This window comes from Carcharodon carcharias, chromosome 18, assembly GCF_017639515.1.
Source record: "Carcharodon carcharias isolate sCarCar2 chromosome 18, sCarCar2.pri, whole genome shotgun sequence".
NCBI classification, from domain to species: Eukaryota; Metazoa; Chordata; class Chondrichthyes; order Lamniformes; family Lamnidae; genus Carcharodon; species Carcharodon carcharias.
In genome coordinates this window covers 32,994,875-33,012,228 of record NC_054484.1, presented here as the reverse complement: position 1 = coordinate 33,012,228, position 17,354 = coordinate 32,994,875, and positions in this window count along the sequence as shown.

Genomic DNA, 17,354 nt, shown 5'->3' with positions numbered 1-17,354 from the left:
GACGCACTTGGATCCAGTGCCACAAGGGTTTCAATGACCCCTTGCACTCGGGAAGGGTGAGTACCATGTTGGCATTGGCCACTTAACCCAGCAGGTAGCCGCCACCCCCCCCCACCACCACCACCACCACCACCCCTCCAACTCTGAGTGTAGTGACTGTACTGAAGCATTGACGGGCATGTGTCCTTCGCTGGGTGAGCCAGCAAATATTGTCCATGCCGAGGTCACCCCTGAGAGGCTGGTGATGAAATGCGTTCTACAACCGCAGCTTGTGGTGCACTAAGACCCACATGACTGTTTTGGGGGCAACCTGGAGGAGCTGCACCTAGGCGCAGTGCTGGAACTCCAGGACATGTCCAAGTCAGGGTGATGACATGCTGGGAGGGGAGCTTCCAGGTGACAGGGCACTGATCCATCCCTGCCCTTTATGTTCCTTGTGCTTGTGCCTCCTTGCTTTACAAGGTTAGACGGTGTGGTGCCAAATGTGATGTAGGAAGCATTTGGCCAAGGGTGGGGGACAGGTCTACCATCTCTGTGTGAGTGTGTGGCTGGGTGAGGAAGCACTGGAGCCCTGCAATGTTCCACTCTGGTTGGGGTGGGACTGCTGCGAAGAGGTTCCAGGTACAAGTAGCACTAATCAATGATCTTCTCTCCTTTTCAGGAGAAGAATGCACATAATGCCGCTGAGCAGCTGAGGACTGGCAGAGGGACGGCACAGTTGGTGATTCTCAGCTGCTTCAAGCAGGAGCCCCTCGATCTGGAGAGGTGCCATGTGCCCAGGTCCACTGGTGTCAGTGAGGCTGGGGTGCCACGGGCAGGTATGTTTGCCCAGCACTGAGGTCACCATTGTTCTCCCAGCAGCTATGGCAGTGCTGAATGATTGAAGTTTGCAACATGGCTTGACCATTGCTTATGGAAGGATGAGCGCATAATGATCCAGGGGACAGGGATACACATTGACATTGTCTCTACGTTAACTGATCCAATGTCCTTGTTCTTCCTTTCAGCATCAGTGGAGCAGGGCTGGGAGGAGGAGCAGCAGAGGCCCCCTCTCACACCTGAGGGCCCTGAAGTCTCGGACTCACCAGCATCACACCATCTCTGCCAGGCAGGCACCAAGTGCACATATTAGCATCTAAGTGGGAATTAGATGATCAGCTAGTGTCCCTGAGTACAGCGGTGAGGGCACTGCACAGTCGCTGGAGGAGCTGGAAGAGACAAAGAGTGCCCATGGTGCCAGCAATCGGAGGACTGCAGGGGACCAGGCACCTGCTCAGTAGGTGCCTGACGATGTGCATCTGGAGTCGAATCCTGAGGCAGCAAACGCTGGAAGTCCAACAGGATGTGCGGGAGGATCTGGTGAAGATACATGAGGCTATGCTTGGCTTGGTCACCTTGCTGGAGGATTCCACGAGGACCATCCCTGATGCAGTGAGCCTCATGGCCAAGCACCATGCTTCACCCATGGAGAGAGAGGCTCCTCCAGGAGACCAATCAGGGCCTCCAGGGGATGCGCTCGGACCAGCAAGCCTTCACATCTGCATTGACCTCGGCTGGTCAGTGCCAGTGTGGGAGATGGTCTGGGCACCAAGGTTCCCAGCTCGATGCCCATCCATCCATGGCGAGCAGGGAGGTCAGAAGCGACCTTATGTCGGCGAAGCAGCTGCCTGTCATCTCTGCGGGCTCCTCTCAGGGCACTCCACATGAAGGCAGCAGCTCCTCCGGTGCTCTGCCAGTGACCGTGGCATCCAATGAAGCTGAGATGACTGGGGAGATGCCAGCTGTGAAGCCAGCTGCTCCCTCCCAGGCAGGGCCAGCACAGGCTCCACTGGCCAGAGGACGGCCGCAAAGGTCATCGAGGCCAACAGGACAGCAGAGTCAGCAGGCTGTCTCAGATGCCACTCCCAGTGAGGGGTCACCAACAAGATGTAGCACCCGAAAGCATAAATTTAAGGCCCTTAGGCACATGATGGGTTTATCACTGGTGCTTTTGTGTTGCCCCACAATGAGGTCATGATTAGTTGGTGGGCTGTTTAACACCTTTGTCATTTTGTTTCCTTAAGTTCATTTTGTTATATCATTAAATTTAGACATGTGACCATGGCTGAGGGTGACTCTTTTCCCCTGCAGGTGGATGGTTAACCATGATGTTATGAGTGATTTGTGTCACATTGAGATTTATTGACAATGCCCTTAGTTAATGTTCCTATCCAGTCAGATTTAGCACTCCGGTATTGAGCTTGGAGCCTGCAGCACAGGCTTGTGTTGGAGGTCCATCTGTGGTGTGCTTTGGATTAAAGCCTCCCGAGTGTCCCTGCCTCCCTGAAGTATGCCCGGGTCAGTGTCTACCCATTCAGCATTCCTCTGTGGGTGTTCATCCTTGGACTCACTGCCGGACTCATCGTGTGCAGCCGCGGACACTATGTCAACATCTTCATCATCCACAGCGTCACTCCTTTCCAGCGCAAAATTGTGGAGAGCGCAGCATGTAACCACGGTCAGTGACACATGATCTGAGGGGTACTGGAGTGTGACCCCTGAACAGTCCAGATATCGGAAGCGCAACTTGAGAAGACCAATGGCTCTCTCCACCACTCTTGTGGAGGCGTGGCTCCTATTGTAGCGATGCTCAGCTTCTGTGTTTGGATGGTGGAGAGGTGTCATGAGCCACCTCTGAGGGGATAGCCCTTGTCACCCAGCAGTCATCCATCCAGCCAGGCTGGAGCACTGAAGAGCCCCGGCACCTGGGAGTGTCTGAGGATGTAGGCATCGTGGGAGCTGCCTGGGTACCTTGCACAGACTTACAGAATGTGCATCCTGTGGTCACACACTATCTGCATGTTCATGGAGTGGAAGCCCTTCCGGTTGACGAAGGCACCGGGCTCACCTGCTGGTGCCATGATGGCCACATTTGTGCGGTCGATGTGGAGGAAGCCAGAAATTGCTGCAAAGCCTCTGGCTCGCTCTGTCTGGCTGGCCTCATCCCAGCGGTAGTGGATGAAAGTCAATGCACGCCTAAACAGACCGTTTGTGACCTGCTTGACACAAGTGTGGACAGCTAATTGGGAGAAACCACAAAAAGCCCTGGAAAGAGCCAGAGGCATGGAAATTGAGGGCAGCTGTGACCTTTAGAGCCACTGGCATGAGATGTCCATCCACATAGTTAGCGGAAATCTTAGGCCCTAACATCTGACAAAGTTGACAGTCTCCCTCGAAGACGGAGCCTCATTTGGCACTGCACCTCTGATATATTGAGGTTGCTGCTTCGCCGCTTGTATATCCTGACAGTAGGATATTAGTGTCTTCTGTGGTCCCTTCAGCATTAGACTTCCTATTGGCCATGCGCCCCTCGTGCCTGCACCTCTCGTCCCAAAGTTGGCACCCCTGGAGGCTGACTGTGCACACCTGCCCTCCTCCCCATTCTGGTCCTCACTTCCTCCTCAGAGGAGGTGCCTCCAGTGGAGGGCACAACTCCCATTCCCAGGCAAAGGCAACGTTTCCTGAAATGTGCAGGCCCTAAAAAATGATCTTCACTGTAGAGTGCTGACCTGAACGTTGTGAGTCCTGTCCAAGCAGCTGGTATGAGTTTTGAAGGATTTCTGCTCACACAGGCAAGTATCAGTAACTTTCCAAATTAAATATCTGAACACATTCGCGACCTCACTGACCCCTCTTATCCCACCCGTAATGAGACTTATACAAATGTGTCCTACCCATTGTGTCTATGCGACGACCTGAAGATCGCACAGTCCTCGAAAAATCACCATCAACTGGTGCCTCAAGGGCCTTAAGTGGCCTGTTAATTAATGGCGGGCACGCAATGGAGATCAAGGCGTGTACGCCCACCGAAATATCGTGATGGCGCGCTGTGACATCGGGACGCTCGCCCAATGTCACCACGCATCATTATACGCGTCGCCATGCGGGGCCCACCCATGCATGCCAATGGGAAAATCCTGCCCAATGTGTAACCTGGAATTCCAAACGGCATTTGACAAAGTGCCGCACAACAGACAGGTGAGAAATGTTAGAGCTCATGGAATAAAAGGTACAGTAGCAACATGGATACTAAATCAGCTGACTGACAAGGAACAGAGAGCACATGGTGAATACTTGTTTTCAGACCAGAGGAAGATTTAGTGAGGTTACCCATGGATTGGTGTTAGGAACCCTGCTCTTCCTGATATATATTAATAACCTAGACCTTGGTGTACAGGGCACAATTTTTAAATTTGTAGATGACACAAAACTTGGAAGCATTGGTGTATTCCATCATATTCTTGCTGGTATCATGATTCTCATTATATACCCGCTGCCCACGGGTAGGGCGAGTAACTCTTGCCCACAAGTAGCCAGCCTTTGCTTCATCATGATGGCTCAAATATGGTGGAAATGGTTAAATGGCACTGAATGAAAGCATGGTGACTGCTTCCAGGGTAGTGTGGAAGCAGTTTACTGACATAATGCTTGATGAATGATTGCACATCTCCTTTGTTAATTGTAGCTGCCTCAGACACTGCTCACGATTGAGGCAGAAGTAGAAGTACTCTCTGAATACTCTGCCAGAGTGCAGCCTTCTATTGAGAGACTTTCTCCTCCTCCTTCTGGTCTGTGCCCCATCTCCCTGTAGAGTTGCAGCCCAAAATGGACTGTAGCCTAGCCCCCATGAGTGAGAGCAGGCTTTCTGCTGATAGGCCTTCAAACTTCAAACTTCACTCAACTCCTTGGAAAAGTCTAGTTCCACCCTTTTCTGACTCCAACACTTTGAATTCCTCCAGCAACACAGTACACAGTACTTCTACTAATTCTGCGGTGGCAATGAAAGTCAAAGGCACCATATCTGTAAGTCCTGTGCTGACGTCGTCAAACAGCACTAGACTGGGAGCCTTGTGCAGCTGACCACCAGTTCAGCTGAGAATTGTTCAGCTGTTTAAGAGAAGGCATTTACATGATCTGTGAGCTCCAAAACAGCATGTCTGGGGCTAACTCAACGTTAGACGCTGAGTGACACTATGATCTTCCCACTCTGCATGTTTCCAGTGCCCGCATAGCACATTCATGCTATCATCCTTCCAACCTTGGCGTGGCATGCAGACCGTGACAGAATTGGGTTGGCTGCCAGTTTTGGGACTCGGGGCTCCTGTAGTGCCGACCCCAGCGGTGCTATGGAGCACAATTTTGTGACCAAGACTTTTTGAAAACGCCTTGAGTTTCTATTAATCAGATTTGAACATAAGCACATTGCAACGAAGCAGCCAAAAATCCAGACTTAACATCTAAATAAGCATCTGAATTTTAAGATGAAGAAAATCAATTTATTGCGGGAACAGTGCAATTCTATTTCATTTGCTTCTAGAAAACTGAGGCCCTACATCAGCACCATGGTTAGTACTACAAATGAGCACTAGAAAATGTTACTGCTGATCTGTATTGTCAAATATTTTCAGGTCACCTCACTCCTCCTGAATCTGATAGAACATGATAGAATGTCAAACAAAAGTCAGATGCATTTAATTAAAGGATACATATTAAATCCAAAACTGTTAAAGTGAACACTCTTGATAGCTTAGTAGATAAATTGGTCCTAATTCACATAAACCAAAAACCTTTAAGGATCTTTCTCCAATGTGTGCTGAGCTCTCTAACTTCTAAAGGTGCAGGACTGGTTTCAGTGTTTCATGTCTAAGGGAAAATCTATAGGTCATGCTCACTCCTGGTTGCTGGAAGATGTCTGTGACTGGATATTGAGTGACACTGAGATCAAGTATTTGTCAGTTGAAAAGCTTACAGATACTCATTATTCACATTTGAACATGAAGATGTGAACTTGGATGAGGTACTGGAATGTTAGTGGTACCATGGAACCATAATAAATCACTGTCTTCAAGTGAAAATGCTTAAAACAGTGTCAGTGAAACCAAAACCCCTTATCACAATTTTTGGTTAAAAAAAATAGTTAAACATTTTAAAATCATAATGTTGACCACTTTGTTGTATAGTGACAATTTTGCCGAATGTGATGCTAACTTTAATTGGTGGCCTGTCATATGGAGAAAGTTTACAGCTTCTAATACATGCCATTCAGTGTGTATCCAAATTTATTTGAAATGGAAAATTGAAGGTACATGCTACAGAATGCTATCAATGTTGAAGAGTAGAGGAGATGATAAAGCAAATTTGAAAGTAGTGCTTAGATAAAACCCTGAAGTTGGAACCATCATTTCCGGTGGATTTATCAGACTTTAGTGCCATTATTTTCTTCTAATACTGTTTCCTGCTCATGTCAATTTTAGTGACTTACATTTCTTGATCCATTTTTAGTGTCCCAGAAATGTCAGGTACAGTATCTTCTTCTGCTTTGAGGACTGACCCAAAGTTCAACCAATGTGGCAATTCCTTATTCCCCTGTGAAATATTACCTCCATCTACTTTTTAAGGGCCCATAATTTCCATGTGACTGTGGGAGGATCTGGTGGAGATACATGAGACTATGCTTGGCTTGGTCTCCATGCTGGAGGAGTCCACGAGGACCATCCCTGATGCAATGAGGCTCATGGCCAAGCGCCATGCTTCATCCATGGAGAGAGTGGCAACTCTCGTGGAGAGGCTCCTCCAGAAGACCAATCAGGGCCTCCTGGGGATGCGCTGGGACCAGCAAGCCCTCACATCTGCATTGACCTCGGCTGGTCAGTGCCAGTGTGGGAGATGGTCTGGGCACCAAGTTTCCCAGCTCGATGCCCATCCCTCCGTGATGAGCAGGGAGGTCAGAAGCGACCTCATGTCGGCGAAGCAGCTGCCTGTCATCTCTGCGGGCTCCTCTCAGGGAGCTCCAGGTGAGGGCATCAGCTCCTCCACCCTTCTGCCAGTGACCGTGGCATCCGATGAAGCTGTGATGATTGGGGAGATGCCAGCTGTGGAGTTGGCTGCTCCCTCCCAGGCAGGGCCAGCACAGGCTCACTGGCCAGAGGACGATCGCAAAGGTCATCGAGGCCAACAGGACAGCAGAGTCAGCAGGCTGTCTCAGATGCCACTCCCAGTGATGGGGCAGCACCAAGATGTAGCATCCGAAAGCATAAAATTAAGGCCCCTTAGGCACATGACGGGTTTATCACTGGTGCTTTTGTGTTGCCCCACAATGAGGTCATGATTAGTTGGTGTGCTGTTTAACACCTTTGTCATTTTATTTCCTTAAGTTCATTTTGTTATATCATTAAATTTAGACATGTGACCATGGCTGAGGGTGACTCTTTTCCCCTGCAGGTGGATGGTTACCCATGATGTTATGAGTGATTAGTAACCTTTAGAGCCACTTTAATGACAAGGCCCTTAGCTAATGTTCCTATCCAGGCAGATTTAGCACTCCGGTGTTGAGTATGGAGCCTGCAGCACAGGCTTGTGTTGGAGGTCCATCTGTGGTGTGCTTTGGATTAAAGCCTCCCGTGTGTCCCTGCCTCCATGGAGTACGCCTGGGTCAGTATCTACTCCCTCAGCATTCCTCTGTGGGTGGTCATCTTCGGACTCACTGCTGGACTCATCGTGTGCAGCCGCAGACACTGTGTCAACGTCTTCATCATCCACAGCGTCCCTCCTTTCCAGCGCAAAATTGTGGAGAGCACAGCATGTAACCACTGTCAGTGACACATGATTTGCGCGGTACTGGAGTGTGACCCCTGAACAGTTCAGATATCGGAAGCGCATCTTGAGAAGACCAATTTCTCTCTCCACCACTCTTGTGGAGGCGTGGCTCCTATTGTAGCGATGCTCAGCTTCTGTGCTTGGATGGTGGAGAGGTGTCATGAGCCACCTCTGAGGGAATAGCCCTTGTCACCCAGCAGTCATCCATCCAGCCAGGCTGGAGCACTGAAGAGCCCCGGCACTTGGGAGAGTCTGAGGATGTAGACGTTGTGGGAGCTGCCTGGGTACCTGGCACAGACTTGTAGAATGTGCATCCTGTGGTCACACACTATCTGCTCGTTCATGGAGTGGAAGCCCTTCCGGTTGACGAAGGCACCAGGCTCATCTGCTGGTGCCATGATGGCCATATTTGTGCGGTCGATGTGGGGGAAGCCAGAAATTGCTGCAAAGCCTCTGGCTCGCACTGTCTGGCTGGCCTCGTCCCAGCGGTAGTGGATGAAAGTCAATGCATGCCTGAACAGAGTGTTTGTGACCTGCTTGACAGAAGTGTGGACAGCTGATTGGGAGACACCACAAAGAGCCCTGGAAAGAGCCAGAGGCATGGAAATTGAGGGCAGCTGTGACCTTTAGAGCCACTGGCATGAGTTGTCCATCCACATAGTTAGTGGAGATCTTAGGCCCTAACATCTGACAAAGTTGACAGTCTCCCTCGAAGACGGAGCCTCCTTTGGCACTGCACCTCAGATATATTGAGGTAACTGCTTCGCCGCATGAAAATCCTGACAGTAGCATAGTAGTGTCTTCTGTGGTCCCTTCAGCCATGGACTTCCTGTTGAGCCTGCACCTCTCCTCCCAAAGCTAGCCCCCTTGTGCACTCCTGACCTCCTCCCCATTCTGGCCCTCACATCCTCTTCAGTGGAGGTGCCTCCAGTGGAGGGCACAATTCCCATTCCCAGGCAAAGGCAAGGTTTCCTGAAATCTGCAGGCCCTAAAAAATGATCTTCACTGTAGAGTGCTGACCTGAAGGTTGTGAGTCCTGTCCAAGCAGCTGGTATGAGTTTTGAAGGATTTCTGCTCAGACAGGCAAGTATCAGTAACTTTCCAAATTAAATATCTGACTGAACACATTCGCGACCCCACTGACCCCTCTTATCCCATCCGTGGATGAGGCTTATACAAATGTGTCCTACCCATTGCGTCCATGTGACGACCTGAAGATCACACAGTCCCTGAAAAATCGCCATCAACTGGTGACTCAAGGGCCTTAAATGGCCTGTTAATTAATGGCGGGCACGCAATGGAGATCATGGCGCGTGCACCCACTGAAATATTGTGATGACGCGCTGTGACAATGGGACGCTCGCCCAATGTCACCACGCATCATTATACGTGTCGCCATGCGGGGCCCGCCCATGCATGCCAATGGGAAAATCCTGCCCAATGTGTAACCTGGACTTCCAAACGGCATTTGACAAAGTGCCGCACAACAGACAGGTGAGAAATGTTAGAGCTCATGGGATAAAAGGTACAGTAGCAACATGGATACTAAATCGGCTGACTGACAGGGAACAGAGAGCATATGGTGAATACTTGTTTTCAGACCAGAGGAAGATTTAGTGAGGTTACCCATGGATTGGTGTTAGGAACCCTGCTCTTCCTGATATATATTAATAACCTAGACCTTGGTGTACAGGGCACAATTTCTGAATTTGTAGATGACACAAAACTTGGAAGCATTGATGTATTCCATCATATTCTTGCTGGCATCATGATTCTCATTATATATGCGCTGCCCATGGGTAGGGCGAGTTACCCTTGCCAACAAGTAGCCAGCCTTTGCTTCATGATGATGGCTCAACTGTGGTGGAAATGGTTAAATGGCACTGAATGAAAGCATGATGACTGCTTCCAGGGTGGTGTGCGTTCACTGACATAATGCTTGATGAATGATTGCACATCTCCTTTGTTAATTGTAGCTGCCTCAGCCACTGCTCACGATTGAGGCAGAAGTAGAAGTACTCTCTGAATACTCTGCCAGAGTGCAGCCTTCTATTGAGAGACTTCCTCCTCCCCCTTCTGGTCTGTGCCCCATCTCCCTGTAGAGTTGCAGCCCAAAATGGACTGTAGCCTAGCCCCCATGAGTGAGAGCAGGCTTTCTGCTGATAGGCCTTCAAACTTCAAACTTCACTCAACTCCTTGGAAAAGTCTAGTTCAACCTTTTCTGCCTCCAACACTTTGAAATCCCCCAACAACACAGTACACAGTACTTCTACTAATTCTGCGGTGGCAATGAAGGTCAAAGGCACCATATCTGTAAGTCCTGTGCTGACGTCGTCAAACAGCACTAGACTGGGAGCCTTGTGCAGCTGACCACCAGTTCAGCTGAGAATTGTTCAGCTGTTTAAGAGAAGGCATTTACATGATCTGTGAGCTCCAAAACAGCATGTCTGGGGCTAACTCAACGTTAGACGCTGAGTGACACCATGATCTTCCCACTCTGCATGTTTCCAGTGCCCGCATAGCACATTCATGCTATCATCCTTCCAACCATGGCGTGGCATGCAGACCGTGACAGAATTGGGTTGGCTGCCAGTTTTGGGACTCGGGGCTCCTGTAGTGCCGACCCCAGCGGTGCTATGGAGCACAATTTTGTGACCAAGACTTTTTGAAAACGCCTTGAGTTTCTATTAATCAGATTTGAACATAAGCACATTGCAACGAAGCAGCCAAAAATCCAGACTTAACATCTAAATAAGCATCTGAATTTTAAGATGAAGAAAATCAATTTATTGCGGGAACAGTGCAATTCTATTTCATTTGCTTCTAGAAAACTGAGGCCCTACATCAGCACCATGGTTAGTACTACAAATGAGCACTAGAAAATGTTACTGCTGATCTGTATTGTCAAATATTTTCAGGTCACCTCACTCCTCCTGAATCTGATAGAACATGATAGAATGTCAAACAAAAGTCAGATGCATTTAATTAAAGGATACATATTAAATCCAAAACTGTTAAAGTGAACACTCTTGATAGCTTAGTAGATAAATTGGTCCTAATTCACATAAACCAAAAACCTTTAAGGATCTTTCTCCAATGTGTGCTGAGCTCTCTAACTTCTAAAGGTGCAGGACTGGTTTCAGTGTTTCATGTCTAAGGGAAAATCTATAGGTCATGCTCACTCCTGGTTGCTGGAAGATGTCTGTGACTGGATATTGAGTGACACTGAGATCAAGTATTTGTCAGTTGAAAAGCTTACAGATACTCATTATTCACATTTGAACATGAAGATGTGAACTTGGATGAGGTACTGGAATGTTAGTGGTACCATGGAACCATAATAAATCACTGTCTTCAAGTGAAAATGCTTAAAACAGTGTCAGTGAAACCAAAACCCCTTATCACAATTTTTGGTTAAAAAAAATAGTTAAACATTTTAAAATCATAATGTTGACCACTTTGTTGTATAGTGACAATTTTGCCGAATGTGATGCTAACTTTAATTGGTGGCCTGTCATATGGAGAAAGTTTACAGCTTCTAATACATGCCATTCAGTGTGTATCCAAATTTATTTGAAATGGAAAATTGAAGGTACATGCTACAGAATGCTATCAATGTTGAAGAGTAGAGGAGATGATAAAGCAAATTTGAAAGTAGTGCTTAGATAAAACCCTGAAGTTGGAACCATCATTTCCGGTGGATTTATCAGACTTTAGTGCCATTATTTTCTTCTAATACTGTTTCCTGCTCATGTCAATTTTAGTGACTTACATTTCTTGATCCATTTTTAGTGTCCCAGAAATGTCAGGTACAGTATCTTCTTCTGCTTTGAGGACTGACCCAAAGTTCAACCAATGTGGCAATTCCTTATTCCCCTGTGAAATATTACCTCCATCTACTTTTTAAGGGCCCATAATTTCCATGTGACTGTGGGAGGATCTGGTGGAGATACATGAGACTATGCTTGGCTTGGTCTCCATGCTGGAGGAGTCCACGAGGACCATCCCTGATGCAATGAGGCTCATGGCCAAGCGCCATGCTTCATCCATGGAGAGAGTGGCAACTCTCGTGGAGAGGCTCCTCCAGAAGACCAATCAGGGCCTCCTGGGGATGCGCTGGGACCAGCAAGCCCTCACATCTGCATTGACCTCGGCTGGTCAGTGCCAGTGTGGGAGATGGTCTGGGCACCAAGTTTCCCAGCTCGATGCCCATCCCTCCGTGATGAGCAGGGAGGTCAGAAGCGACCTCATGTCGGCGAAGCAGCTGCCTGTCATCTCTGCGGGCTCCTCTCAGGGAGCTCCAGGTGAGGGCATCAGCTCCTCCACCCTTCTGCCAGTGACCGTGGCATCCGATGAAGCTGTGATGATTGGGGAGATGCCAGCTGTGGAGTTGGCTGCTCCCTCCCAGGCAGGGCCAGCACAGGCTCACTGGCCAGAGGACGATCGCAAAGGTCATCGAGGCCAACAGGACAGCAGAGTCAGCAGGCTGTCTCAGATGCCACTCCCAGTGATGGGGCAGCACCAAGATGTAGCATCCGAAAGCATAAAATTAAGGCCCCTTAGGCACATGACGGGTTTATCACTGGTGCTTTTGTGTTGCCCCACAATGAGGTCATGATTAGTTGGTGTGCTGTTTAACACCTTTGTCATTTTATTTCCTTAAGTTCATTTTGTTATATCATTAAATTTAGACATGTGACCATGGCTGAGGGTGACTCTTTTCCCCTGCAGGTGGATGGTTACCCATGATGTTATGAGTGATTAGTAACCTTTAGAGCCACTTTAATGACAAGGCCCTTAGCTAATGTTCCTATCCAGGCAGATTTAGCACTCCGGTGTTGAGTATGGAGCCTGCAGCACAGGCTTGTGTTGGAGGTCCATCTGTGGTGTGCTTTGGATTAAAGCCTCCCGTGTGTCCCTGCCTCCATGGAGTACGCCTGGGTCAGTATCTACTCCCTCAGCATTCCTCTGTGGGTGGTCATCTTCGGACTCACTGCTGGACTCATCGTGTGCAGCCGCAGACACTGTGTCAACGTCTTCATCATCCACAGCGTCCCTCCTTTCCAGCGCAAAATTGTGGAGAGCACAGCATGTAACCACTGTCAGTGACACATGATTTGCGCGGTACTGGAGTGTGACCCCTGAACAGTTCAGATATCGGAAGCGCATCTTGAGAAGACCAATTTCTCTCTCCACCACTCTTGTGGAGGCGTGGCTCCTATTGTAGCGATGCTCAGCTTCTGTGCTTGGATGGTGGAGAGGTGTCATGAGCCACCTCTGAGGGAATAGCCCTTGTCACCCAGCAGTCATCCATCCAGCCAGGCTGGAGCACTGAAGAGCCCCGGCACTTGGGAGAGTCTGAGGATGTAGACGTTGTGGGAGCTGCCTGGGTACCTGGCACAGACTTGTAGAATGTGCATCCTGTGGTCACACACTATCTGCTCGTTCATGGAGTGGAAGCCCTTCCGGTTGACGAAGGCACCAGGCTCATCTGCTGGTGCCATGATGGCCATATTTGTGCGGTCGATGTGGGGGAAGCCAGAAATTGCTGCAAAGCCTCTGGCTCGCACTGTCTGGCTGGCCTCGTCCCAGCGGTAGTGGATGAAAGTCAATGCATGCCTGAACAGAGTGTTTGTGACCTGCTTGACAGAAGTGTGGACAGCTGATTGGGAGACACCACAAAGAGCCCTGGAAAGAGCCAGAGGCATGGAAATTGAGGGCAGCTGTGACCTTTAGAGCCACTGGCATGAGTTGTCCATCCACATAGTTAGTGGAGATCTTAGGCCCTAACATCTGACAAAGTTGACAGTCTCCCTCGAAGACGGAGCCTCCTTTGGCACTGCACCTCAGATATATTGAGGTAACTGCTTCGCCGCATGAAAATCCTGACAGTAGCATAGTAGTGTCTTCTGTGGTCCCTTCAGCCATGGACTTCCTGTTGAGCCTGCACCTCTCCTCCCAAAGCTAGCCCCCTTGTGCACTCCTGACCTCCTCCCCATTCTGGCCCTCACATCCTCTTCAGTGGAGGTGCCTCCAGTGGAGGGCACAATTCCCATTCCCAGGCAAAGGCAAGGTTTCCTGAAATCTGCAGGCCCTAAAAAATGATCTTCACTGTAGAGTGCTGACCTGAAGGTTGTGAGTCCTGTCCAAGCAGCTGGTATGAGTTTTGAAGGATTTCTGCTCAGACAGGCAAGTATCAGTAACTTTCCAAATTAAATATCTGACTGAACACATTCGCGACCCCACTGACCCCTCTTATCCCATCCGTGGATGAGGCTTATACAAATGTGTCCTACCCATTGCGTCCATGTGACGACCTGAAGATCACACAGTCCCTGAAAAATCGCCATCAACTGGTGACTCAAGGGCCTTAAATGGCCTGTTAATTAATGGCGGGCACGCAATGGAGATCATGGCGCGTGCACCCACTGAAATATTGTGATGACGCGCTGTGACAATGGGACGCTCGCCCAATGTCACCACGCATCATTATACGTGTCGCCATGCGGGGCCCGCCCATGCATGCCAATGGGAAAATCCTGCCCAATGTGTAACCTGGACTTCCAAACGGCATTTGACAAAGTGCCGCACAACAGACAGGTGAGAAATGTTAGAGCTCATGGGATAAAAGGTACAGTAGCAACATGGATACTAAATCGGCTGACTGACAGGGAACAGAGAGCATATGGTGAATACTTGTTTTCAGACCAGAGGAAGATTTAGTGAGGTTACCCATGGATTGGTGTTAGGAACCCTGCTCTTCCTGATATATATTAATAACCTAGACCTTGGTGTACAGGGCACAATTTCTGAATTTGTAGATGACACAAAACTTGGAAGCATTGATGTATTCCATCATATTCTTGCTGGCATCATGATTCTCATTATATATGCGCTGCCCATGGGTAGGGCGAGTTACCCTTGCCAACAAGTAGCCAGCCTTTGCTTCATGATGATGGCTCAACTGTGGTGGAAATGGTTAAATGGCACTGAATGAAAGCATGATGACTGCTTCCAGGGTGGTGTGCGTTCACTGACATAATGCTTGATGAATGATTGCACATCTCCTTTGTTAATTGTAGCTGCCTCAGCCACTGCTCACGATTGAGGCAGAAGTAGAAGTACTCTCTGAATACTCTGCCAGAGTGCAGCCTTCTATTGAGAGACTTCCTCCTCCCCCTTCTGGTCTGTGCCCCATCTCCCTGTAGAGTTGCAGCCCAAAATGGACTGTAGCCTAGCCCCCATGAGTGAGAGCAGGCTTTCTGCTGATAGGCCTTCAAACTTCAAACTTCACTCAACTCCTTGGAAAAGTCTAGTTCAACCTTTTCTGCCTCCAACACTTTGAAATCCCCCAACAACACAGTACACAGTACTTCTACTAATTCTGCGGTGGCAATGAAGGTCAAAGGCACCATATCTGAATGTCCTGTGCTGACGTCGTCAAACAGCACTAGACTGGGAGCCTTGTGCAGCTGACCACCAGTTCAGCTGAGAATTGTTCAGCTGTTTAAGAGAAGGCATTTACATGATCTGTGAGCTCCAAAACAGCATGTCTGGGGCTAACTCAACGTTAGACGCTGAGTGACACTATGATCTTCCCACTCTGCATGTTTCCAGTGCCCGCATAGCACATTCATGCTATCATCCTTCCAACCATGGCGTGGCATGCAGACCGTGACAGAATTGGGTTGGCTGCCAGTTTTGGGACTCGGGGCTCCTGTAGTGCCGACCCCAGCGGTGCTATGGAGCACAATTTTGTGACCAAGACTTTTTGAAAACGCCTTGAGTTTCTATTAATCAGATTTGAACATAAGCAAATTGCAACGAAGCAGCCAAAAATCCAGACTTAACATCTAAATAAGCATCTGAATTTTAAGATGAAGAAAATCAATTTATTGCGGGAACAATGCCATTCTATTTCATTTGCTTCTAGAAAACTGAGGCCCTACATCAGCACCATGATTAGTACTACAAATGAGCACTAGAAAATGTTACTGCTGATCTGTATTGTCAAATATTTTCAGGTCACATCACTCCTCCTGAATCTGACAGAACATGATAGAATGTCAAACAAAAGTCAGATGCATTTAATTAATGGATACATATTTAATCCAAAACTGTTAAAATGAACACTCTTGTTAGCTTAGTGGAGAAAATGGTCCTAATTCACGTAAAACAAAAATGTTTAAGGATCTCTATCCAATGTGTGCTGAGCTCTCTAACTTCTAAAGGTACAGGACTGGTTTCAGTGTTTCATGTCTAAGGGAAAACTTATAGGTCACGCTCACGCCTGGTTGCTGGAAGATGTCCGTGACTGGATATTGAGTGGCACTGAGATCAAGAATTTGCCAGTTGAAAAGCTTACAGGTACTCATTATTCACATTTGAACATGAAGATGTGAACTTGGATGAGGTACTGGAATGTTAGTGGTACCATGGAACCATAATAAATCACTGTCTTCAAGTGAAAATGCTTAAAACAGTGTCAGTGAAACCAAAACCCCTTATCACACTCTTTGGTTAAAAAAATAGTTAAATATTTTAAAATCATAATGTGGACCACTTTGTTGTATAGTGACAATTTTGCCGAATGTGATGCTAACTTTAAGTGGAGGCCTGTCATATGGAGAAAGTTTACAGCTTCTAATACATTCCATTCAGTGTGTATCCAAATTTATTTGAAATGGAAAATTGAAGGTACATGCTACAGAACGCTATCAATGTTGAAGAGTAGAGGAGATGATAAAGCAAATTTGAAAGTAGTGCTTAGATAAAACCCTGAAGTTGGAACCATCATTTCCAGTGGATTTATCAGACTTTAGTGCCATTATTTTCTTCTAATACTGTTTCCTGCTCATGTCAACTTTAGTGAGTTGCAGTTCTTGATCCATTTTTAGTGTCCCAGAAATGTCAGGTACAGTATCTTCTTCTGCTGTGAGGACTGACCCAAAGTTCAACAAATTTGCCAATTCCTTATTCCCCTGTGAAATATTACCTCCATCTACTTTTTAAAGGCCCATAATTTCCATGTGAGTGCGGAGGGTTCTGGTGGAGATACATGAGACTATGCTTGGCTTGGTCTCCATGCTGGAGGAGTCCACGAGGACCATCCCTGATGCAATGAGGCTCATGGCCGAGCGCCATGCTTCGTCCATGGAGAGAGTGGCGACTCTCGTGGAGAGGCTCCTCCAGAAGACCAATCAGGGCCTCCTGGGGATGCACTGGGACCAGCAAGCCCTCACATCTGCATTGACCTCGGCTGGTCAGTGCCAGTGTGGGAGATGGCCTGGGCACCAAGTTTCCCAGCTCGATGCCCATCCATCCAGGTGAGCAGGGAGGTCAGAAGCGACCTCATGTCGGCGAAGCAGCTGCCTATCATCTCTGTGGGCTCCTCTCAGGGCGCTCCAGGTGAGGGCATCAGCTCCTCCACCCCTCTGCCAATGACCATGGCATCTGGTGAAGCTGTGATGATTGGGTAGATGCCAGCTGTGGAGCTGGCTGCGCCCTCTCAGGTAGGGCCAGCACAGGCTCCCCTGGTCAGGGGATGACTACAAAGGTCATCGAGGCAAACAGGACAGCAGAGTCAGCAGGCTGTCTCAGATGTCACTCCCAGTGAGGGCCTGCACCAAGACGTAGCACCCGAAAGCATAAAATTAAGGCCCTTAGGCACATGACGGGTTTATCACTGGTGCTTTTGTGTTGCCCCACAATGAAGTCAT